The sequence below is a fragment of the Nothobranchius furzeri genome, chromosome 10 (genome assembly GCF_043380555.1).
Source record: "Nothobranchius furzeri strain GRZ-AD chromosome 10, NfurGRZ-RIMD1, whole genome shotgun sequence".
In the NCBI taxonomy this organism is placed as follows: domain Eukaryota; kingdom Metazoa; phylum Chordata; class Actinopteri; order Cyprinodontiformes; family Nothobranchiidae; genus Nothobranchius; species Nothobranchius furzeri.
In genome coordinates this window covers 71,911,453-71,937,095 of record NC_091750.1, presented here as the reverse complement: position 1 = coordinate 71,937,095, position 25,643 = coordinate 71,911,453, and the positions used below count along the sequence as shown (strand labels likewise).

General features: G+C 44.0%; 1 protein-coding gene and 1 long non-coding RNA gene across 2 annotated transcripts in view; both read left to right on the top strand.

Annotated features, from left to right (window-relative positions):
- The window catches only part of sgcd (sarcoglycan, delta (dystrophin-associated glycoprotein)), a 381,774-nt gene that overhangs the window by 52,324 nt on the left and 303,807 nt on the right, over positions 1-25,643 (top strand). The window lies entirely within an intron of this gene.
- Positions 10,089-12,841, top strand: LOC139072133 (uncharacterized). Its single transcript, XR_011521739.1, has 2 exons — positions 10,089-11,204; positions 11,927-12,841. It is a non-coding gene; the product is annotated as an uncharacterized lncRNA (long non-coding RNA).

Genomic DNA, 25,643 nt, shown 5'->3' with positions numbered 1-25,643 from the left:
AGTGGAGATGTGGAACCTTCAGGCTGAGCAAAGTTTGGGAGTTTTTAGAGTTTGAAAATTGCCTCCCACCGAAAGGCTCCCAGTCGGGGAGAGGAGGAGACGTGTGCAGCACGAAGAGCGCAAATATTAGATAAAACGGCAGGTCTGGCCTTTGTTGACTGATCACTTTGTCTGGTAATGACTGACTCTGATTATGAAGCAGAATATTGACTTTGATGAAGAAATTCACTCATCCAGCCGGGACGATTGACGCTGCTGCAGCATCAGACAGCTGGTGCTGCACGAGAGGTGTGTGGAGTTTACAAGCTCCAAACGTTGGGTTTGATGTTGGTTTAACCTTCTCTGGGACGTGATGGATGTAGAAACTATGGTAAAAACACAGCTAACGTGACAGACAATGTAAAAAAAAAAGCCGTAAAAAAGAGGCAGATACCAATGCGTTAGGTATGGAAGTCAAGTGTGCCACATAATCATAAAAAAGAAAAATATAAAATTTAGAAAGAGATTTATATGAAAATTAAAACTTTCCAAATATAATGAAAATTTATAAATAACGTAAAAATATGAAGGAACATCTGTTGGTCAGCCTGAAACGTTTGGGAACCACTGCTCTAAGTGATAAGTGAATATTGTTTTTTAAATATATTTCATGTGAAGTTTTTTAGGGCTTTTATGTTTTCTGTAAAGATTTATGTGCTGAAAATCATTTAATGTTTAGCATAAAGCATGAGGTTTTGGTTAGTACTTGATTGGGAGAATAACAAATGACTGAATTAAATAGTGGGGCACGTCTGTCAGTGCGCCCCAGGGCAGCTGTGGCTACATCGTAGCTCATCACCATCAGTGTGTGAATGTGTGTGAATGGATGAATGATACACTGTAGTGTAAAGCGCTTTGGAGTCCTTACTCTGAGAGGCGTTATACAAGTGCGGATCATTTATCATTTATAGTGTTGATCAGAGCTTTGTTTCCAGCGTTCCACTGCATAATGGCTTCAAATACGTATATAAAAGTGTTCATTTTTACGTAAACCATTGGATGAAATTACACAAACTGACTGAGCTCTAGTTAAGGCGCTTGCAATAGTTTGTGTATGTGTACGTGCGTTTAAGTATCTCGGGGTCGTGTTCACGAGTGAGGGTAGGAGGGATCGGGAGATCGACAGGTGGATTGGTTCAGCGTCTGCAGTGATGCGGGCGCTGAGCCGATCTGTCGTGGTGAAGAGGGAGCTGAGCCAGAAAACCAGGCTCTCGATTTACCGGCCGATCTACGTCCCAATCCTCATCTATGGTCATGAGCTTTGGGTAATGACCGAAAGAACGAGATCGCAGATACAAGCGACCGAAAAGAGTTTCCTCCGTAGGGTGGCCGGGCTCAGCCTTAGAGATAGGGTGAGGAGCTTGGACATTCGGGAGGGACTCGGAGTAGAACTGCTGTTCCTCCGGATCGAAAGGAGTCAGTTGATGTCGTTTGGGCATCTGGTCAGGAAGCTTCCCTGGGGAGGTGTTTTGGGCATGGAGGCCCCTGGGTCTACCCAGGACACATTGGAGAGGATACATCTCCAACCTGGTCCGGAGCTCCCTAGTTGGTTTGCTGCCCCCGTGACCTGGACCCGGATAAGTCCAATCATGTTTTTGGATGTAGAGCAAATTCTAACAAATCTTGTATTAAATAATATCACGTTCACCAAGGATTTTGGACTCGAGTAAAACATTTGAGCAGACTTTGAAATGTTGAATGTTAACATAAATGAAGTTTTGATTAAGGCTGCAACAAACGATTATTTGGATCATCGAGGAATCGGATTGGGTCTCGACTCAATTAATCTGATTAAACGGGAAAATTTAAAAACTGCTAGGAAAGATTTTTCTCTCCTTTTACTTTAACAACAGAAAATAGTTATAAAATGGTTCAATGGCGTGCAAAACAACATGTTATCACCTAAATATATCCATAAGTAAACTATGCAGTAAAATTTTATGTATTTCAACAACATGTTCAGTAGTACGCTACTGGAAATGCTAATGTTTAATTTCTACTGCTGTAATGAATGTAGAATTGCAGTTTAATTAATGACCATAGACATTAAAGATCCATATTGAGAACAATGGGTTATTTGAACCAGAAGATTGGATCTTTTTATTGCAGAGATTAGATAACCGTTACGTATTCACTCAGAGGCAACAGAATAGAGTCAAGTTTAAAAGTTAAGAGTTTTATTACTAACAAATTAAACTAGACTGACTTCAAACTAAATGTCTAGTGTAACTAAAAATGGATGAGACAGTGAATGGATGACGTGTGATGTAAATCTGTCACGTTGAGAGCAGGAGTTTTGGACCCAAGATGCAGAAAATCCAGAACACTCAGGCAGGAGCGGTTGAAAAAAGTAAAATCCTTTATTTAGGAAGATAACCAAAAATCCAAGGGGAGAAAGCCAAAACCTAAAAACTGAACTAAGACCAAAAACCAAAAGCTCACTTACTGAGCAGAGACTGGAGACTGGAGACTGGAGACTGGAGACAAAACAACGCTGACCTAAGACAATGAACCAACAAACACAGAGTGACAAGACAAGGCTTATAAACACAGAGGGAGGTAATCAGGGAAACAGGTGACAGGTGTGAGGAGAGGAGAAATTGGTGGAATCAATTAACTAAATGGGCAGGGAAAGAGCTTGGCAGGAGGGCAAATAAACATTAACCTATAAAACATGGATCTTGAGTTACTTCTGGCACATGACACGTTTATTGGTGTCTGGTCAGATCCAAGCCTGGGTCGGAAGGTGGAGCTTTTGTTCTGAAAGGCTGTCATTGCTGCTGGTTGTTATAGCGACTGGATTTTTCAGCTTGTCGTGGTTCTTTCGTTTGAAGAGGTAAAGGTCGGATTGACCACTCCGTCACTTGCTCTGGAACGCTTTGAACTGGCGTTAGAGCTGACTTGGCGTAGTTTTATACCTCGGATGTTATGGTTTATTGTCGAATGAAAATTACCAAACACCATCAGAACCCCGCCTCCGTCAGATCTGTAAGATTCTGATTGGATCAGTGAAAGGAATGTGTCATGTCTTTTTAACACTACGTGAAATGAGTCCTGTTGGAACCCTTAAAGTCACAGTACTTATTATTTCTATAGGATCATAATAAAGTAACGAATATTTTTATTTCACAGATCGGTCATATCTTATTATATTGACTAACACTTTGATGGATTAGCTTTATTAAAATAGAGTTCTTTGACTAATTAAAAGAAAATAGTTCATTCTTCATTCTTCTGTTGAGCTGAAAATAAGCAGGTTAGAAGGAATGCATGAGACCTTGAGACTATCTCTCATGCAGACTAGTCCTGAACAAAAAAGGGAAAAATAAGAGTCATTCCGTTCCGTTACACTGCTAAAAATGTAATGGCATATTTATTAGGTACGGTCTGGCAATAATCCAGTTTCAGTTTTGTTCACAGATAGATGCGTTTGTGAATTATATGCTACAGTGGCTTACCATAAACCTGCAGTGTTTAGCAGAGTGGACTCGTACCTGACAGCAGTTCTGCTCCATAGCGCTGCAGTCAGCTAAGAATAAACAGAATGGTGAGGACTTTTCTTCCACTTGTAGAGTTTAGATGTTCTGAGTTTCACAACCATCGTGTATTTTCGGAACCCCAGTTGATTGTGAGTCTGCAACCCGCTAGCATTAGCTAATCTGCCCATATTTGCACTTTTAATCCCAAACCGTTTGTGCCATTGTGTCTTTGATGGTTTGTGTTTTCCTCAACACCACCTAGATCAGCTCATGGTGCGTCAGTAAGCAACTTACTGTCCTAAGTGTGTCATTCCCCATCAAAACACCGGCTTTCTCTCTCGTTCTAGTCTGCTCCGTTGCCGCCTACGCATGAGCATTGACTGTTAAATAAAGGTTGTGCGACATAAAAAGTTGTGCAACACAACAAATTGATATAGAAGTGCTTTGCCAACGCATTTCTTCATCGATTTTTATTGATTCGTTGTTGCAGCCCTAATACTGATCAAATACAAGTTTCATCAGATGGTGATTAGGGAGTTTTTTTCATAATCTCAACCACCACAAAGCTCTGGATAAGAAATGTTAAAGTGGTTATCAGTGGGTCATTAGTATGACTGTGGTTACCACCACAGCTTGTATTAACAGTGAGCAGCAGAAGGCTTTGGAGAGCACGCTTTTAGGTTTTTATGGTTTGTCTTTTACAGAGCAGATATGGCAAAGTGGGAAGGGGAGTCAAGAACCAACATTTTTAGGTATAAACCTCAGACGTTTGAGAGTAAGGTGTTGTTTGGGACTGTGACATCATCCAACCTAAACTGTGATTGTGTTTAAACACCAGTTCAGACATGGAAAGTCCAGCTTCCTGTGACCAGTTTAAACTCTGAATGATCTTTCTACTGGTACGTCTACCTGAGCCATGTAGTTGAAAGAGGGCGGGGCTCTATCAACTGGTTCACTTAAATTCCACTGATGAATTCAGACTGACTGAGAACAGCAAATATGGAAAAAACTTTTCTTCTGGAATGTCATCTTATCCTAACTGTGGGAATGAAGGGGGTGGACGTTTTTGATTGGAGTGATTTTTGCAGAGAAGCATAATTTCAGTGTGAGAACACATAAAAACACGATTAGATCTTTACTAGTGAACCCCTGAAGACAGTGATTGAAAACATGTCTTAGCCTCAGAAGTGATCTGTTGTGAGACCTGGAGTACATCCCTCCATAGAGCGACTCCATCATCCCTCAGCCCCATTTCAATAAAGACATCCGTCTTTCTGCTAATGCATCAATAAAACTGCCCATATAAAGCAGACAGTCCTGTAAATTTTGATTAAAGCGCTGCAACACTTTGGCGCCTGATGGTGGTCTGAATCGAAAGGCTCGGCGTCGTAAAGCTCTCAGGATGAAATATAAAACGCCTTCCATTACACTTGCATATTTCTGTCCACGAACCAAAGAGCTGCGAGTAAAATATTCACTTCCAAAGAGCAGGATCAGGATTCTGTCATTTAACTAAAATACTAATATTTCTATGGAGCAAAAGATAATAATTTAAAAGTTTCAATCAGTTTTATACAGCATTAATTTATTGCTGCTGGCCTTTTGAATGCTTAGAAGGGTCATTTTTATCATCGTAGCCCAATAAGTCCAGTTTTTAACCAAGTTTAACTTATTCAAAGCATACATTCAGATGTAGTGACATCTGTTGGCTCAAACGGCAAGTCGTACACAACAAAACATTTCAATCTCCAGATTACAGTTACATGGTGGCCTCAGTGCATAGAAAAAAACGTGAAACCCAGATATTCTCTACTAGAAAAAGCTGCAAAAATAAAACAATGAAACATCCAACAGAAGCAAAAATTAAACAGCACAGCATTTGAGAGCTGGTGATTGGACTCATCCCTGGGTCTTGAACGCTGTTGTCTCTATTTTACTTAAGTTTCTGGTGTAATAAAGATGTAAGCATGAGTTCTGGTTGATCACAACTTCAGTGTTATGCAGATGTATTTTTTATTATTATTATTATTTTAAATAATTGTTTGTGCTTTATAATTTGTTTATTGTTTTTTAAAAACCTTTATGGGCCCCCGTACGATGGCCGCTAAAAGCATTTCAAACACCAGCATTTAGTTTGTCCTTCCTGTGTTTTCTTGTGATTTTAAATTGAACAAAAACTGAAGTTGTTTCTCTATTAACTCATTAACTGTCATTGACGACAAAAGTCATCATTTTAAATCCAGCCGTTCACTGCATTTTACTGTGTGGGTGTCGGAACGAGCCCCCGCAGCGTGAGAACAAACATTCCAGCTCTAAAGCTGATCTTCATCCGCATACATCACATGTCACATGATCAGGAAGCAGAAAATCCATGTGTTAGGAGATCGTTTGGGCCGCTGCTGTAAAAAAAGGTGAGGCGCGAACCAGAAAAGCTTCTGCCGATCACAATTCAACAGCGGATTATGAAAAAGTGGATAACGCTCGAAATGCACGGATTCTTCCTGATGTAAGAGGTGAGTCTCCGCTTTGTTTTGGTTGTTTTGGCGTCGACATCATCCTAGCGCGCAACATTCTGTGACTCTTTAAAAAAACTGAAAACACTGAAAAACGTTAGCAGAGAAAGACTTTTCTGATCAGGAAACGGCCAGCAGTGAATGAGTTAAAGTAGGGCCGAGTGAAACGGAAACAATTCTATCATGATATAAATTTTCACATTGATCTATTGATACTATAAAACCTGATCAGTTGATATAACTCAAAATGTTTGGTAAAACTGATTACGTCGAAATTTTTTAGTTCATGAAATAGTTGAAAAGACACTATATTTACTTGCTTTAGATTAATATTTGTAAGTAAAACAAACATATTTTTTAAGTTAAGCAAATATATTTTCTGGGTATACTCTCCTTGGCATTCTTAGCTTATAGTACTAATCTAAATTAAGTATTGAGTACTTTAAATTTTTAACCACTCTACACTAGTAACGTGTCGTTCATGAACGAATCGAATCTTTTGAATGGATTTTCAAAGTGAATGGTGAGAGACAAGTCTCTGTAGCAATTGAAGTTGTTCTTGATTTATTTAAGTTATGCTCACTAAAAAGTGTTTGTTCAAATTAATTGAAACGAACAAGGAAGAGGATGAACCAACTCAACACATTTCAGCTCTAAAAACTTTTTTTAAATTATGACTTTCACCTACTCAGTATAATGATTATTTTCAACATTTGGGTTTACAGGGATACCATTTTTGCTAGGGATGTCCCGATCTGATCACACGATCGGAAATCAGCTCCGATCACGTGGTTTCAGACTGATTGGGACTCGGGCTTTACTTCCCGATCCAAGCCCCGGTTCGGACTTCGATACTGGATTCAAATTACAGGAGAGTGGTTCTATTTCGTCTAGTCTTAGCCCTTAAGCTAGCTGCTATTGGAAGGATGATCTCAGCATCAGCCAATCATGAAGAGCTTAAATGTACGCCCACCAATGGTGGGCACCAGGGGCGGCGTTAGGCCCGGCTACTTGGGCTGAAGCCCTGGATGTTTCATGAAAAGCCCCGGATCTAAATCGCGGAAGTAACATGCAGTACCAAAGTCCAACAGAGAGGGAGCAGCTGGCAGTAGTTTGTATACAGCCTGCCTGAGCCTCCACCAACGAAGAAGAAGCCCTTCAGCAGCCGGCTTCTTCTACACTCTCTGCCTGAAACACATGAGTGAAGATGGACATAAGGATGTTTTTTAGACAAAGTACAACGACAGAACCCCAGCCTTGATGAGACTGGTGTTGACTCAGGTTTGTGAGTCGTATTTGAAAATATTTGTTGTGCTGCTGGTTTGCCTAAAGTTAGCTTATCAGGTAAAGTGGTTGGAGAAAGAAAGGGAATATTTACTATCATCTCACACTAAACACTAACAGGAACAATACTCTGCCTTGAAAATGCTTAATATGTAGCTTCAGATTAAAAATGTGGTACAAGACATATATGATGTTGACTAGTGCGTGTCACGTGTGTGCGCGCGCATGTGTGTGCACGCGCGTATGCGCGTGCATGTGTGTGTGCGCGCGCGTATGTGTGTTAAGCCCCGGATCTTCTTCAGTCCTAAATCCGCCCCTGGTGGGCACCCCGTGGTTATATAAGTGGAGCGACTCCACTGTTCGCCTCCATTATCTCTTCAAGCCAAGCTTAAGAGCATTCTTTAAAGAGCAATTATCCAAGAACAACCGTCTACCCACCAGCCATGTCCAGCGACGCCAGGACCTGCCCGGCCTGCCAGACGGGCTCCATCTCCAGCGGCGACCTGCACGCCAAGTGTGAGGTCTGTCTCGGGGCTCATCACGCTGGCCTGGCCTTGACCCCCCCAGGCCTCATGCCCGTTTTGTGCCGCTCTGCCCGTGGCTGAAAAGATCCGCAGGGTCGAGTACTTCACCCCTGCCGCCACCGAGGAATTTCCGGTGGATGACACGTACTCGCTGGACAAGGCCTTACATTTCTTCAACGTCTGCCAGGAGCCGGCTGGCTTCAACCGACTGGACGATGTCATCGACAGTGAGAAGTACTACGAGGCTGGCTGCCATAGCCCTTCTTCCCTCCTGGACAACACGGAGGTCGACGAGCCTCGCTCAGCGGGTCCTTCTGCTCCAGTGACTTCTCGCTCCTCCCTGCCAGCAGTTAGAGCACTGCTCCAGGAGCTGCCTGTCATCATCTCCGCGGCTGCGGTCCGCAAGGGGCTAGCCGAACCAGAACCGGCTCTGCCTGAAGCAGGTCATTTGGCAGGATTTTTCGGGGCAACACAGACACGCTGTCCAGACCCCATCTTGCCGCGCTTCCCCGCTGCCCTGAGCTGCTGGTCCGCAGCCTTCTCCGAACCAACTAAGCTCAATGCGCCAATTTCCACATATGCGCCCATTACCAAGGTTGAGTGCTTCTCCGACCAAGGCTGGCCATCCGTTCCTCCACTGGAGCCGGACTTTGCCTCGCTGTTTGGCGCCAAGAACCACCTCGCTGGCCCGCGAGCAGTTCCCGCTTCTAAGCATGACCAGCTGCTGACGCGGCTCACCGATTGCGCACACCAGTGCGCCTTCCAGACTGGTGCTGCAGGAAATAACAGCACTTTTCTTGCCTTTGGCGTTTCCAAAATGGTGGAAGAGCTTGACGCTCCTGACGAGTCAAAAACCATCATTACTAAAACTGCTGATGCCATTCTCAATCTGTGCGCTGCTGTACTCACTGGTTCTGCTTGCATTGCTGCCTGGCAGACCCTTATCCAGCAGGCATTGTGGCTCAAGGCTCTGCCCTCCATTCCTGAACACCTGCACAGGGAGATGCTGGAAGGCCCCATCACCTCTGACGTTCTGTTTGGTCCCCATCTTAGGAGAGTCATCAAGAGGGCTCAGAAGACAGCTGAACTGTCAGCCACAGTGCGAGACCTGGTCCACCCTCGATCAGCCTCGCACTCCAGCTGTTCCTCCAGAGGAAGGGACGAATGGCGCGGAAACTTCTGGCGCCCAGCTGCACCGCCCGCCCCACAGAGCCGGCCTCCCGCTTCGGCTCCACCTCAGCGGGACCAGAGAGTTGGCGGCCAACGGTTTCGAAAGAGCCAGCAGACACCATCTTGGCAGTCACAGTCGCAGAAACCTAATGAGCAAATGGATATCGGAGACCAGTCATTACGGTCACACACTCCATTTTCAGTCCACTCCTCCTCCCTTCAACGGGATTGTGGAGACGATGTTCACGTCACAGGAACAATATCAGGCCCTGGAGCTGGAGCTGCGGGAACTTCTGTCCAAGGACGTCATTTCCCAAGTCCCTCGTGGACAAGAGCTCTCAGGCTTCTACTCCCGCTACTTCGTAGCAGACCAATTCTCGACCTTTCCCTGTTCAACTGCTCCATAGCAGTGATGCATTTTCGCATGTTAACAATGAGGCAAGTCCTAGAATACGTGCGCTCCGGAGACTGGTTCATGTCAATAGACGACCTGAAAGACGCATACTTCCACATCCCAGTAATTCCCAAACACCGGAAGTTCCTGCGCTTTTCATTCAAGGGAGCTCAATACCAGTTCAATCCTCTCCCTTTCGGCTACTCGCTAGCCCCGCACACCTTTTCCAAATGTCTGGAGACCGCTCTGCAGCCATTGCGCACGGTGGAAATGAGGGTTTTATTTTACCTGGACGATCTGCTCCTATGCGCCCGGTCCAAGGACGAGGCGTCGGAGCAAACCAGGAAGTTAACAGAGCATCTGTCAACCCTGGGGTTTTCCGTAAACTGGGAAAAGAGCTCCATCCTTCCATCCCAGTCGACTGTGTTTCTCGGGGTGGAGCTGAACGCCTCCCTAATGAGAGCACGTTTGTCTCCGGCGAGAGCGGCAGATCTCACCACGGTGATCTCCCGCGTGCAACCCCGCAAGATCGTGAGAGCCCTGTTAGTCATGAAACTTATGGGCATGATGACTGCAGCCCACGCTGTGGTGCCGTTAGGTTTACTGCACACGAGATGCCTACAGCGCTGGTTCATCTGCCTCCGGGTACACCCGATACGTCAGAAGAGACGTATATTGAGGGTTCCCCCTTCAGTGGGTGGGGACCTCGCTCACTGGGGGAATCCCTGCATCCTCTCACACGGGGTCCTCATCGGACGTCCTACGTCACACGTATCTGTGTTTACGGATGCGTCACTGTTGGGATGGGGGGCACCTGCTTGTCCCATAAGGTGGCAGATCGCTTGCCCTCCCACATGCATGAGTACATAAATGTGTTGGAGCTTATTATGAAGGTCAATCTGTTTCAAAAAGCACAAACCTGTAGATCTGTTGCGTGTATTTGTACTACATGATGGGTGCTTGAAAACAGTGTGTGTGTGTGCGTGCAGTACAGTGTGAGGAGCTGTACACCAACACCCGTAAACCTGTAAAGCTAAATATGCACCTGTAAGAAACACTCACATGCGTTTGAAATAAAATACAGTTGTGTGTGACATTTTCAACTACAAGTCTGTAAACACAAGTGTACAGATCTGTTTCTGCACACGCTCAACTTTTTTATTACAGTTGCACAGCTTTCCTCTCACACATCTGATTTTTGAAACTATTTTCACGATTAATATGTGTCAAAATGCACAAGTTTGTAAATTTGTTGTCTGATTCCGTACAACACAATGTGGGCTTGAAGATTGGATGTGAGTGTGTGTACCGTAAAAGGTGAGCTTGAAGTTTTGAGGTGAGTGTCTGTGCATTAAAATGTGAGAAGCTGCACATCAACATGTGTGAAATTGTGAAGATAAATGGTACTTGTAAGAAAAAGTAAATTGTATGTGAAACAAAATAAACTTACATGTAAAATTTTCTTCTGCGACCCAGTAAATACAACTTCTCAAATACGTTTCTGCGCATGCTCAGTTGTTGTTTTACAAGCGCACAACTCTCCTCTCGCGAGTCTGACTTTTGAAACACTTCTGGCAGGTTGTGTGTTGCAAATTGCAGCTGTGTGTATCTGCAGAGGCGAGCGGAGCAGGGGATGAGGGCGAGGGTGGGGGCGGAAGGAGGAGCCACAGAGGGAGGGTTGTCATTGGTCGGCTCTGGTTTCCAGGACAACAGGCTCAACCAATCAGAGTGAGAGCTGCGTTTTTTCCCTCGGCTTTCAGTCCGCTGCCGTCTGCAGTTCGCGATGGCTGAACGAGCTGGGGTAAGTACATTTCAAAGGACTTTCTAAACTTATTTTAGTCATTTCCTCGTCTTTTTATTTAAACAAGGTAACACACTAACATAACGTCATGCTATTTATACCATTATTAAGGCCTTATAAGATATTTGTACAAATATGTAGTCTAGCTAAAGTTTATATGAGCTGCTTTGCTAAGTTAGCAGAAACAAAAACGCCACTGCTAACACTGAAGTCTTGCATTAAGGCCACTGTGTTTGGGTATAATCCCAGGGGTGTTTCTCAATGTCAGGCTTTGAGGACACTGTCCTTCCTTGGTCAAAGAAAACAGTTAAATGGAGCTGACTTGCGTCACGTGACCAGGGATCCCGTGATGGTCACATGACGTGCGGCAAAGTTATAATTATACTTATAAGTTGTATAATGAGCATTTTACTTTTTAAATTGCGTGTATATTGCTTGAATTACATGTATAAGGGAGTTACTAATTGCTGGCCATCGAAGCTGCAACGATTAGGCAGCACCAACTAACCAACTTCTGATTAAAAAAATAAACATTTTAGATATCAGCCTGATAGTTACAATTAGTTTTTTTTAATCACCAGTAAAACAATAAAAAGTAATCATTTGAAACCTTTAACTCTTGTTTCCTTTCTCGGGGATCCTATTAATAATAACTGTTACATGTGATATTTAAAATCTGCATTTGATGGCTCTTTTAGTAACCCTTCATTTTTGTTTTTCAGGAACTGCTGCTCAACTATCTGCTTGAAAGACTTTACAACCGTTCCTCTAATTGGCTTGATCGAGTTCCTCTAGATCTCGATTTTTTGGAATTTGTATGTTGTCAGGAGCTGGTTATTCTGGGTGATATCTCAAACCATTTGACGTCCCTCAGGACATTTTAAATGCACTTGCCCAAGTTTATCAGAGACCTGCAGTCAAAATAAAAAAGCACAAATTATTGTTGCTCACGAAAGAGGAGCCATTGGTCGTCCCAAACTACTTATTCCTGAGAAATACACAGAACACCTCATTTCTTTAGGTTTACCTGTCACGTGTATTGCACAGCTGCTGGGGATATCTAGAGTTACATTACACAGGCAAGTGAAAGAATGGGGTTTAAGTGTGAGCCAAACTTACAGCACCATGACTCACGATGAGCTAGACTCTCTAGTGTCACAGATCCATGCCAGAAACCAAAATGCAGGGTATAGATTGATAATAATAATAATGCATTGAACTTATATAGCGCTTTTCAAGTCACCATGATGAAAGGTCTGCTGAAGTCACAAGGATATAGACTTCAGTGGGAGCGTGTTCGGTCCTCTATGCGCAGATTAGACACTGCAGGCGTGGTTTCCTGAATGTCCCATCTCCGTTGTGTGGTCAGAAGAACGTATTCTGTGCCTAGCCCAAAATCATTTTATTGCAGGAGCTTTACATTCCACAGATTGAATGGGAATCCAGTGGACTCATCGACATTGAACACAACTCTAGTGTTCAAGTTCCAGAAGTTGAATGCCCGCTAAGTCCAGGAGAATATTCTGGACTCTGTGCAGCTGTGGATCCACTGAGGTCAATCTTGGGATTGACAGTTATTTAGCCACACGGCATTACATGCAAACCATTGGCTATAATAAAATCTTTCATTTTTTGCATCTTGTCATCAATGACTTGTATAAAATGTCTGTGAAGGATCTTCATAAGTCTCCATTATCTAACTGAACACGTTATTTTAATCTCCGTTATCTCTTACCACATCTGAACTTGAAAGTACAGATTAAATGACTCGTGAGCATTTGAAAATGTTTGCATGTTAATATTCTTCGATGGCAAACTAAAAGAATTAAACCTTCTTAAGTTAAAATTATAGTAATCTTCTTGTGTGTACTAAAAATCTAACTGCCCTTTCTTATTCTCTTGGATATTGAAATTCCCAAATTTGTGAGAATAATGAAAGTTTTGTTGCAATTTGATGTTTTTTTTATTTAAAAACCTGCAAGTCTAACGTGTTAATATAGGTTACAATCATTTGTGAATTCAATAAAATGTTTTAAGTTTTTAAAAAATTATATTAATAACATCTTGAACTTAAGCAAGTGACAGGAAAAAACATTTAGCATTAAGCTACAAAAATATTGTTCTATTGTCATGACCCTGGATGCAGCAACGTTTTGTTTGTTGCATATGTATAAAATGCAATCTTGAAAATGATTTCTCTACTTGTAAAATTACAATAAAACATTTATCATATAACACAGCTGTGCCTTACTTGTAACTCAATATTCCTGAAACTTTCAGCTGTAACTTGATGGTTAAATAAAAAAAAGATTTGTTTGGTATAACCTAAACAGCACTGGCAAATAGCATGACGTTAAACTTTAGATCAATCCAAAACCATGAACATTGGTTGCTATGCAACTTTCAAGATGATTGCGAAACATCAAATGTTGTGTAGTGGCAGGGCAGACATAGAATATGGAAGCAGCTAGATGAGGTTGGATGGTCTGCCTGCATTATTTCCACTTTCATATCCTTCATGGGTTTCTCCCATCCAACCCCAAACTTCACGAGCTGCTTCCTTTGCTCTTCATACACTGAAAAAGAAAAGAAAAAATGGCAAAGACAAATGAGATATAAAAGATCTTCTGTGCCATGTTTACACAAGATACTTAGAATGTAGCAAACCCACCTTATCTGCTGTGTCATATAAAACACTTTACTCATTTTAACCCTCCCACTGTCTTCATGGGTGACCCCACCAGGAAAGTTGACCACTGAGCAGGGTTGATGGTTTATCCCTTGAGGTCCATGTGGCAGGGGTGAGGTCTTTCCTGGTGGGGTCACCCATGAAGACAGTGGGAGGGTTAAGGCTTCTAAAATAGTTTGATTGTACACATTTTGTGAAAGACAACTGTTTAAACCTATTATGACTTTAAGGTTTATTCCAATGATTTTCAGGTTTTTGTAATGGTTTTAAAGTGTCATAATGGTCTTGGCCCTTCTAGCCTTTCTGAACTGACTTTACCATACAAACCCTCACGTCCTCTGCACTCCTCTTGCAGCCATCGCCTTGTGATCCCGAATGTCAGGACAAACAACAATGGTCAGGCGTCCTTACAATATAATGGCCCTTGCCTCTGGAGCAGGCTGCCCGAGGACCTCAGGACCAGAGAGAAACTTTAAGAACAGGCCGAAGAATGAACTTTTTTAGCTTAGCTTTTAACTGCTTATTATTTATGATTAAATTTCTTATATTTTAAGAAAGTTTTGTTATATATTTATGATTTGATATTGTTTTACTATTTCTACAATTATATTGGTCACTACTTATTCATACATTACCTCTTTTTATTTCATTCTTTTACTTATTCTAATACTTTACAGCGTTTCCTCAGTGGGAGCCCTCTGCCTCAGGGCCAGTGGTAAGCGGCAGTGGCCTGGGTGCTCTCCAGGTAGTGCTTGGGTGTAGGTGGGGGCCCTTGTCCTCCCTCCTCTGTGAGACCTGTCTCGGTGCCCTGGCTGCTGCTGTGGATCTACTGGAGTTGGGTCAGACAGCTCGCCTGATGGCGTTTCCTGACTCACCTGAGCTCTGCCCAGTGTTTGCATATGTTCTCTAATGTGTTGTGTGTGCATGTGGGTATGTGTGTGTGTGTATATGCGTGTTACTGGGTCGGGGAAGGGGGTTTCAATTGACAATGAATTTTGTGGGATATGTCAGGTCTTTTCAATCTGTGGGTCATTTTTTTTCTTCCTCTGAAGCTATTTGAGTTTCATTTTTTTGTTTGAAAAGCACTTTATAAACAAAGCTGTAGTTTGAGTGTAACCAGAAAAAAGCCAAATACCTGTCTCAACAAATCTACGCAAGTAGCTTGTGATCTAACATTTCACAGCAAGAGGAGATTCGCTGTCATCCTCCAGCTCTTCTTCATCCGGCCAGGTGATGTGGTCCAGAACCATCTGAATGTGACAAAATAAAATAGCATATGATTAAAAAGTGAAATTAGGAAATGCTCATATTTATTGAGTTTTAAGAAATGAATACCTCAGCATTGCAATCTGCCTTTTCCTGGCATCGGAATACGACAGATAAGACATCTGACCTGGCCAGATGTCAGTGCATCCCTGTCCTGGTGGACCAAGGGCCACAAAGAATGAACCTGCGGGCTGGACGTGGCCCACAGGCTGTCAGCTGAGTACCGCTGGTCTAAACAGTGCCTGAAAATAGGATCCCCGAGAAAGGAAACAAGAGTTAAAGGTTTCAAATGATTACTTTTTATTGTTTTACTGGTGATTAAAAAAACTAATTGTAACTATCAGGCTGATATCTAAAATGTTTATTTTTTTAATCAGAAGTTGGTTAGTTGGTGCTGCCTAATCGTTGCAGCTTCGATGGCCAGCAATTAGTAACTCCCTTATACATGTAATTCAAGCAATATACACGCAATTTAAAAAGTAAAATGCTCATTATACAACTTATAAGTATAATTATAACTTTGCCGCACGTCATGTGACCATCACGGGAGCCCTGGTCACGTGATGCAAGTCAGCTCCATTTAACTGTTTTCTTTGACCAAGGAAGGACAGTGTCCTCAAAGCCTGACATTGAGAAACACCCCTGGGATTATACCCAAACACAGTGGCCTTAATGCAAGACTTCAGTGTTAGCAGTGGCGTTTTTTGTTTCTGCTAACTTAGCAAAGCAGCTCATATAAACTTTAGCTAGACTACATATTTGTACAAATATCTTATAAGGCCTTAATAATGGTATAAATAGCATGACGTTATGTTAGTGTGTCACCTTGTTTAAATAAAAAGACGAGGAAATGACTAAAATAAGTTTAGAAAGTCCTTTGAAATGTACTTACCCCAGCTCGTTCAGCCATCGCGAACTGCAGACGGCAGCGGACTGAAAGCCGAGGGAAAAACGCAGCTCTCACTCTGATTGGTTGAGCCTGTTGTCCTGGAAACCAGAGCTGACCAATGACAACCCTCCCTCTGTGGCTCCTCCTTCCGCCCCCACCCTCGCCCTCATCCCCTGCTCCGCTCGCCTCTGCAGATACACACAGCTGCAATTTGCAACACACAACCTGCCAGAAGTGTTTCAAAAGTCAGACTCGCGAGAGGAGAGTTGTGCGCTTGTAAAACAACAACTGAGCATGCGCAGAAACGTATTTGAGAAGTTGTATTTACTGGGTCGCAGAAGAAAATTTTACATGTAAGTTTATTTTGTTTCACATACAATTTACTTTTTCTTACAAGTACCATTTATCTTCACAATTTCACACATGTTGATGTGCAGCTTCTCACATTTTAATGCACAGACACTCACCTCAAAACTTCAAGCTCACCTTTTACGGTACACACACTCACATCCAATCTTCAAGCCCACATTGTGTTGAACGGAATCAGACAACAAATTTACAAACTTGTGCATTTTGACACATATTAATCGTGAAAATAGTTTCAAAAATCAGATGTGTGAGAGGAAAGCTGTGCAACTGTAATAAAAAAGTTGAGCGTGTGCAGAAACAGATCTGTACACTTGTGTTTACAGACTTGTAGTTGAAAATGTCACACACAACTGTATTTTATTTCAAATGCATGTGAGTGTTTCTTACAGGTGCATATTTAGCTTTACAGGTTTACGGGTGTTGGTGTACAGCTCCTCACACTGTACTGCACGCACACACACACACTGTTTTCAAGCACCCATCATGTAGTACAAATACACGCAACAGATCTACAGGTTTGTGCTTTTTGAAACAGATTGACCTTCATACTTATGACAGTGAGGAATGTGATCAGACACTTTGCTGCCCTTCTCGAGGGCCGTCATGTCGAAGTTCATACAGACAACCAGGTGGCGGCAGCCTACATAAATCGCCAAGGGGGAGTTCGATCCCTCCCACTATTGCGCATAGCCACAGATGTACAGTGTTGGTCACATGTCCACCTGCTGTCCATCAAGGCCACCTACATTCCGGGGGCCCTGAATGTGGCAGCAGACATCCTGTCGAGAGGGGGACCCCGCGACTCCAACTGGCGTCTGCATCCCGCACTGATATCACAGATATGGATCAAGTTCAGGGAACCCTCTGTGGATCTGTTCGCGGCTCGCGAAAACGCTCAGTGTTGCCTGTGGTTTTCCCTGAGTCCCTGGGACCACCCCCCACTCGGAGCGGATGCCTTCTCACACCAGCCCTGGCCTCAGACGCTCCTGTATGCGTTTCCGCCAGTCCCACTGATTCCCCGTCTCCTGGACTGAGTTCGGTCAGAAAAGCTCTCTGTAATTCTGGTAGCTCCCAGACGCTTGGTTTCCAGACCTGCAAGCACTTGTGTCCGACTCACCATGGAGGCTCCCGTGGGGGGCGGACGCCCTTCTCCAGGTGGATGGGATAATCAAACATCCTCCAGAAATAGGCCAACGACCGTGGGTCAGGCCGCTGAGCGGTCACACTTAGAGGCTTCTGGGCTGCCGCATGATGTGGTCGCCACAATTCAGCGTGCGCGGGCGCCTTCTACCGTCACATCTTATGCTGCTAAATGGGCAGCTTTCCAGAAATGGTGCACAGAGCGGAATGTTCAAGCGCTCTCCTGCCAGCTGGCGGATGTCCTATTGTTTCTGCAGATGCTGATGGACAGGGGCCTCGCATTTAGCACTATTAAAACATATGTTGCAGCTATCTCATCCTGTCACCAGGGTTTTGGAGATAAATCTGTTTTCAATCATCCCCTCACAAAATGTTATCTAAAAGGTGTCAGAAGGAACGGACCTGTGTCCCGCCCGCTATCTCCCCAGTGGGACCTAACAGTGGTTCTGCGTGGCTTATCTGGATCCCCATTTGATCCCTTGGACCAGGTCTCACTCAAGCTCCTGTCACTCAAAACTGCCTTGCTACTGGCACTGGCATCAGTCAAGAGAGTGAGTGACCTAACCGCCCTCTCAGTGGCTCCCGCATGCCTCAGGATCCGGGAAGATGGTGGGTCGGCTGTTTTATGCCCCAACCCAGCCTTTGTGCCCAAAAACAGTAATACTTCCTTCAAATCCGGGTCAATTTCATTGGCTGGACTTTTTCCTCCTCCCCATTATTCTGATGAGGAGGCGGCTTCCCACCTTCTCTGCCCGGTGTGTGCGCTCGCACGATATGTGTCACACACTTCAGGGCTCGCCGCTCACAAAGCCTGCTTGTGCACTACAGAGATTCTTCCCTTGGGCAAGCTCTGTTGACCCAGCGTCTTTCACACTGGCTGTGTGATGCCATTTCACTCGCTTACACACCATCAGGGCGGGATCCTCCTGAGACACTCAGGGCTCACTCAGCCAGAGGGATTTCCTCTTGTATGGCGCTCCACAGTGGTGTGTCGATGGAAGACATTTGTCAGGCTGCTTCATGGGCTTCAGCCTGTTCCTTTACTTGTTATTATTTACGACATGTTAGGGCTGGGCGATATGACGATTTTACACTGTTTTACGATCTACACATCTGACGGTCTGTCATTTTTGAGAGATCGTTTTATCACGATTCACAGCTCTGCTGTTGAATTTCTGCCTCTGAATGAAAAGAGAACTTACCTCAGGCGAATGACACGCCTTTGTTTGACCCTTAACCAATCAGAGTGAGTCATAGTAATATATTAGTGCCTGCCCCGCTTGTTTTCCCCTGTGTGTGAACAAACATGGCTTCGCCGCGGCTGAGCGACAACGAGGTTTTCGTTCCGAAGAGGAACGCAGGGTTTCCTTAGCGCGCGGCGCTAACAACTTAGTGACGTGACATGTCTCGGAGAAAGCGTAAAAACACGTTGGACGCTTCTTCTGAAGCAGGAAAATAACACCTCTTCTTAAGCAGAGCGCGACGTCGCCTCTGCGAGTTCACCCTCTGCCGAGCCGGTGTCGGTACCGGACTGAGCTCGGTCACTGGGTCCAGCGGGAGCTGCCCCGTGACTGCCTGATGGAAAACCAGCGGGTTTCATCAGACTCGTAGTTTCTTGTTTTTGCTGTATTTTACCGCTCCCTCCTGCAGTCTTCCCCTATTAACATTTAAAATTATTCTGTAAACTCCGTGTATCAATAGAAACAATCTCTGCCTCTGCCAGCTGCAGTAAATGTAGTTTCCAAATAAGAGGTGCATTCATCTGTGTATCTCCTTTGATCACCAGAACACCAGAACAGCACCAGAACAATGAAGCAAAGAAAGATTCCTGAGTTTGTTAGTAATTTTATTTATTAGGTGCATCTAACCTGTTCTATTTTTCTCTGAAATGAGATCAAATCAGTGCTTCTATGGGTTGTCTCCAATCTGCACTGGAAAATTTTACTTTATTTAGAGACTTGTTGCAGAAAATATTCAGAATGCGCAGTTTTTTGCTACCACAAGCGATCTCTGGTCCAGCCGCACATCAGAGCCGTATTTGAGCTTAGCTATCCACTACATGAGCAACTGGGAGCTACATAGTATTTTGAACAAGTTAATGTTTGCACAATACGTTTGCAATTGACATGTTTGCACTTTAAATACGTTTACGATTTTAATTTATGTTAAGTTACTTGAAAAACGAGAAAAACTGATTTTTGTAATTATTTCTCTCAGGGCTTTATCATCTCTGGTGTGAGTTTAAAATATAAGTGTTCTGCCTTTTATAACTCAAACTGGATGTTATTGTTGTAAACTGCCCTGGAGCTCCCTCTAGTGGCTGCTTTGTAATATAGGTTTGGTTACTTTGGGAAAAAAAATTGAGAACGTGAAGAAGAAATCAAACATGGTGGAAGGTGATGTCGTAATGTTATTGTTCTAAGCTGATACGGACCTTAAAATGTTGTTGCCTTGGACGAGATATGTCTGTAAGTATGAGTGTCGATAAAATGATCATTATTTTTTGTTTTATGTAAAAATGGTACGATAATTCGTACATTTGAAAGTTTTATCTTGTTAGCTTGCAGCAAGCAGGTAACAAGATAGTTTACAATGTTAGTTAGCTAATACAGTATTTTGTACTTTCAGTTTTACGATGGTCAAAGAGAAGGCAATGGTCAGAGGCCATTCTTCAATAAATCAGCACAAAAAAGGAGAACAAGTCTGGTTATTGGAGCATCGTTATCTCGCTGTCTAGCAAGGTGAAACTAAGAGTCACAGGGCGAGGACAGCACAGTAAAAAGACATTAGCGCGGCGGGCGCAACCACGAGGAGCTATTTTCAGCGCATCAGTTATGAGTCTACGGTCAGGAAAGCAATATCAACTGGGGCTTCCAGAAGAGGAAAAAATATCAGACCAAAGAGAAACAGAACAAGTGCACAACTCAGAGGATATGGAGAACAAGGATAATGCAAGCAATACAGACACACAGACGGAGTCTAGACGCTCGCGAACATCCAAGCGGTCATCCACAAGCTCGGCAGCACTTAAAGCACGAGCAAAAGCAGAGATTGCACGTGCACAGCTGGCGTATTCAGAAAGGGAAGCAGCTATAATGAAACAAAAAACCGAACTTGAGGCTAATTTACAAGTTTTGAGTTGTCAAAAGGCTGTTGCAGTTGCATAAGCAGAGGTTGCAGTTTATGAAGAAGAGGAGGAGGGACTCTCCAAAAGTGAACTGCCCTATCCATTGGTGGGACCACCTGCTAGTCCAAAACAACACACAGCGGAGTATGTACAGAAACACTCACATATTTGCCTTCAAGGATTAGAATTAAAAGTAGATCCACTTACCTGTCACAGAGTCGCACGTGAACAATGCGAAATGGCTATGAATGCAGATATAGACAATGACGGCTCACACAGTGCTCAAAAGGCTAATGTTAAAGTGGAACTCCAAACACAACAGAGAGAGAGACTGGATTCCCCCAAACCTTATCCGTACAACACTCTTCAAACATCAACAGAGATACAGGGTGTCCAGGATATTACGAGGTACCTGACACGGAGGGAAATGTTAAGTACTGGACTTTTGCAGTTTGATGACCACCCAGAAAACTACTGGGCGTGGAAGGCATCATTTCAAAGTGCTATTAAAGACTTGCATGTTACAGCTCAAGAGGAGCTAGATTTAATGGTCAAATGGCTTGGAGTTGAGTCTGGTCAGCAGGCCAAAAGAATCCGATCGGTCCATGTCTTTAATCCAGCTGCAGCTCTTAACCTTGTATGGCAAAGACTCGAGGAATGTTATGGATCTCCGGAAGTGGTAGAAAATGCACTGTTAAAAAGATTGAACAGTTTCCCAAACTAAACCACAGAGACAACACAAAGTTAAGAGAGCTGGGTGATGTTCTGCAGGAATTAGAATGTGCAAAAGATGGAGAATACCTACCAGGCCTCTCATATTTGGACACAGCTCGCGGGGTCAACCTCATAGTGGAAAAGTTACCCTATGGACTGCAGGAAAAATGGATTGCAACAGGAACAAAGTACAAAGAAGAACATCAAGTCGCTTTCCCCCCTTTCAGTGTCTTTTCAAAGTTTGTAAGACAACAAGCCAAAATAAGAAACGACCCAAGCTTTGTCATCACACCTCCTGCCGACACAAGCTTCAAGAAGGAGAAAAGCTTCAGAGGCAGCAACAGGCAAGTGATTAGTGTACATAAAACGGACATCCCTGCAGACACTAGTTCACCTCAAAATAGTTACAGCAAGCTAATAGAAAGCCCTGACAAGGTATGCCCAATACTATGTATTGGGCATATTTACTAGTATTCTCTGGCGCTCTCTAGTATTCTCTGGCGCTCACAGGGAGCAGACGCTTCTGCCTTTTCCTCCCTTATCTGTGTTTTCCCAAGGCTCTTTTTGTCCCGTCTGCCTACAGAGCGCTTCTCTGCATTTCCTCTGCAATCACCTTTTTATTTTTCAATATGGACTTAATTAATTGGTCATTCAACGCGATTGATAAGATTTTTTCTACAATGAGGACGGAGGAGGGGGCTCACGCTTGTCCTCAGGGGACACATGCAGCGGGATACATGTTCGATTCCTGGAAAAAGTGGAATGTCATCTGTCTCTCTCAGCTGTCCATTGAGGACGTCGAAGATATGTGGATATTTGGCCTGATGATCGTTGGATTTCTTCTGATTGGAGTGGGAGGATATCTGGCTTTCCGTAAAATTGGGATGACGGGAGCGATTGGAGGGCGACCCGCATCCATGGACGGCACCGTCCGGGTGGATACCTCACAGACTGGGACGTTGCTCGAGGTGAATCGCAAGCTGGACAATGTCTTGGCTGCGTTACCGGTGTTAGCGCGCAGGATTGATAACATCTCGGAAAGGGTCACCGGACGGTGTGGAGATGTTTAATCACTGAATTGGCTTCACTGGAGGACTTGAATGATCAATACAGACTTAAGGCAGAGAGGAAAAATTATCTCTGTCTGACCCAAAACAAAGTTCTGTTATCGAATCTGACGCCATAAGCAGCCTTGGAGTTGCATGCAAAACCCCCACGCTGGAAGGAATGCAGACAAATGCTGTGAATCTCTATCCACCCACCCCCCCGCCTTCAGATTGTGCTCTCTACCGAGGTCATGAAGCTGAAGGACTCACTGCTCTCTGTGCTTCCCCTGACCTCCCTCCCACCTGCGGAGACAGCTGGTTGAGCGCCACACAGGCCGCCCCCGCTGATGAAACCAGGATCCCAGCCCCACCCCCCTACCTACCGGGTCTCATGTTGTGAACTGTGACGTTTGTTGCTTACATGTCGGGTGTTTTTTTTTTGCCTTGGAGCGCTACACCCTGCTGGTGTAACCCTGTTAATGCCTTTTTTCTCCCTCCCTGAACTTCCCTCATGTATTCCCTTACTCATCTACAAAGGACCGCCGTTATGGCTGCTCCCATGGTCTGCCTGTATCTGTCTTGTCTATATGTGTGTGTGTGTAACCTTGGTCAGGTTGTACTGTGGAGTCAAGTTCCTACGCTCTGAAAGGAGCGCTGGCAATAAAATTCTTCTGATTCTGATTCTGATTCTGATAAGAAACCTCACCCTCTTAAAAAGTGCAAGAGTTTCAGAGCAAAGCCCATAGATGAGCGCAAGTCATTTTTAAAAGAGAACAGAATCTGTTTTAAATGCTGTGGTTCTACTCAACATCTAGCAAGGGACTGCAGGGCACAAATAAAATGCATGGAATGTGGTAGCGACAGGCATTTAGCAGTACTACATCCAGGTCCACCCCCTGCTCCAGCAGAGAGCTCTGAAGCTGATAAAGATGATGGCGGGGAGACACAGGATGGTGCAATTGCCTCAGTTGTTTCCAAATGCACAGAAATCTGTGGTGATGCAGATAGCCCACATTCGTGCTCAAAAATAAGTCCTGTGGTAGTATATCCAGAAGGCCAAAAAGTACGGGCTAGAAAGATGTATGCAGTGCTTGATGAACAAAGTAACAAGTCACTAGCTAAGTCTCAGTTTTTTTGAGCTCTTTAATATTAAGACACGCTCAGAAACTTACACACTCAGAACATGCTCAGGACTGTCGGATAATGTCGGCAGAACGGCAACAAACTTCATAATTGAGTCAATGGATGGTAAAGTGAAGCTTCCACTCCCAAACCTGATTGAATGCGACCTGATTCCAGATGACAGGAGAGAGATTCCCTCTCCACAGGTTGCCATGAAGTTCCCACACTTACAGAAGATAGCTGAAAAAGTACCTCCTGTAGAAGAACAAGTACCTATTCTGTTGCTGTTGGGAAGAGACATTATACAGGTACACAAAGTCAGAGAGAAAATCAATGGGCCACACAATACACCTTATGCGCAGCGTTTGGATTTAGGCTGGGTTATAGTCGGGGAAGCCTGCATGGGGAAGACGCATAAGCCCTCTAAAGTGAGTGTTCTCAAAACACATATTCTTCCGAATGGTCGTGCTTCATACCTCTGCCCATGCCCTAATACGTTTCAAATCAAAGACCAGTTAAACACCACACCCAACCCCAAAAAGGACAAGGGAAACACAAACACCAATCAACTGGGAGAAACTGTTTTTGTCAGGACAAAGGATGATGACAAACCAGCACTGTCAGTAGAGGACAAAGACTTCATTGACATCATGGAAAAGGAGGTGTATCAAAACGCATGCAACAGCTGGGTGGCACCTTTGCCATTCCGCTCTCCAAGATCAAAGCTTTCAAGTAACAGAGAGCAAGCATTCAAGCGCCTCCAATCTCTCAGAAAGACACTGGAGGGGAACCCTGAAATGAAAAGACAATATATCGAATTCATTCAAAACATGCTGGATAACGATCACGCAGAAGTCGCTCCACCTTTGGACTCAAACAAAGAACACTGGTACTTACCATCCTTCGGTGTGTACCACACACAAAAACCTAATCAGCTGAGAGTAGTCTTTGACTCAAGTGCAGAATTTCAAGGACAGTCCCTTAACAAAGTCTTATTAAGTGGACCCGATCTAAATAACACACTGCTAGGTGTCCTTATGCGTTTTAGGAAAGAGCTTGTAGCATTTTCAGCTGATGTGCAACAAATGTTTTATTGTTTTGAAGTGAGAGAGGATCATAGGGATTATCTGAGATTCCTTTGGTATGAAGCTAACGATCCCGACAAAGGTATTTGTGACTATAGAATGAGGGTTCATGTTTTTGGGAATAGCCCTTCCCCAGCTGTAGCTATTTATTGTATGAGGCGTGCTGCAGTCGAGGGAGAAGAAGAGCACGGACATGATGCAAAGCAGTTTGTAATGAGACATTTTTATGTTGATGATGGTCTCGCATCCACAGCAACGGTGGAAGAAGCTGTTGAGACACTCACAAGTGCTCGAAAGATGCTGGCACAGTCAAACTTGAGGCTACACAAAATAGCCTCTAATGACCACAAAGTAGTGGAGGCATTTCCTGCTGCTGAGAGAGCCAAGGATCTGAAAGACTTGGATTTGGAGTTGGACGACATACCCCTGCAAAGGAGCTTGGGGCTACTGTGGAATCTTAAAGATGACTGTTTTACCTTTCGCGTCACCACTGAACAAAAGGCGTTCACCAGGAGAGGTGTCTTGGCCACTGTCAACAGTCTATATGACCCGCTGGGTTTCGTGTCACCCATCACAATGCAGGGAAAAGCTCTTCTACGTGAATTGACCTCAGAGCAAAAGGACTGGGATGAATCGCTTCCTGCAGAAAGAGAAGAGGAATGGAGCAAATGGAGAAGCTCATTGAAGGATCTTGAGCGGCTACAGATACCGAGGTGCTACCTACCGTTCTCCCAAGCGGTTGCTGAGAAAAAAGAACTGTGCATATTCTCAGATGCCTCCACCATGGCCATAGGAGCAGTGGCATATCTGAGAGCTCTTGATGGTGAAGGTCAGTGGCACACAGGGTTCATCATGGGCAAGTCCAAAGTAGCCCCAAGACCCGCTCACACTGTTCCCAGATTGGAGTTATGTGCAGCAGTGTTAGCTGTAGAGATGTACGAACTCCTCAGAGATGAGATTGACATTGAAGTAGACACTGTCAGATTTTTCAC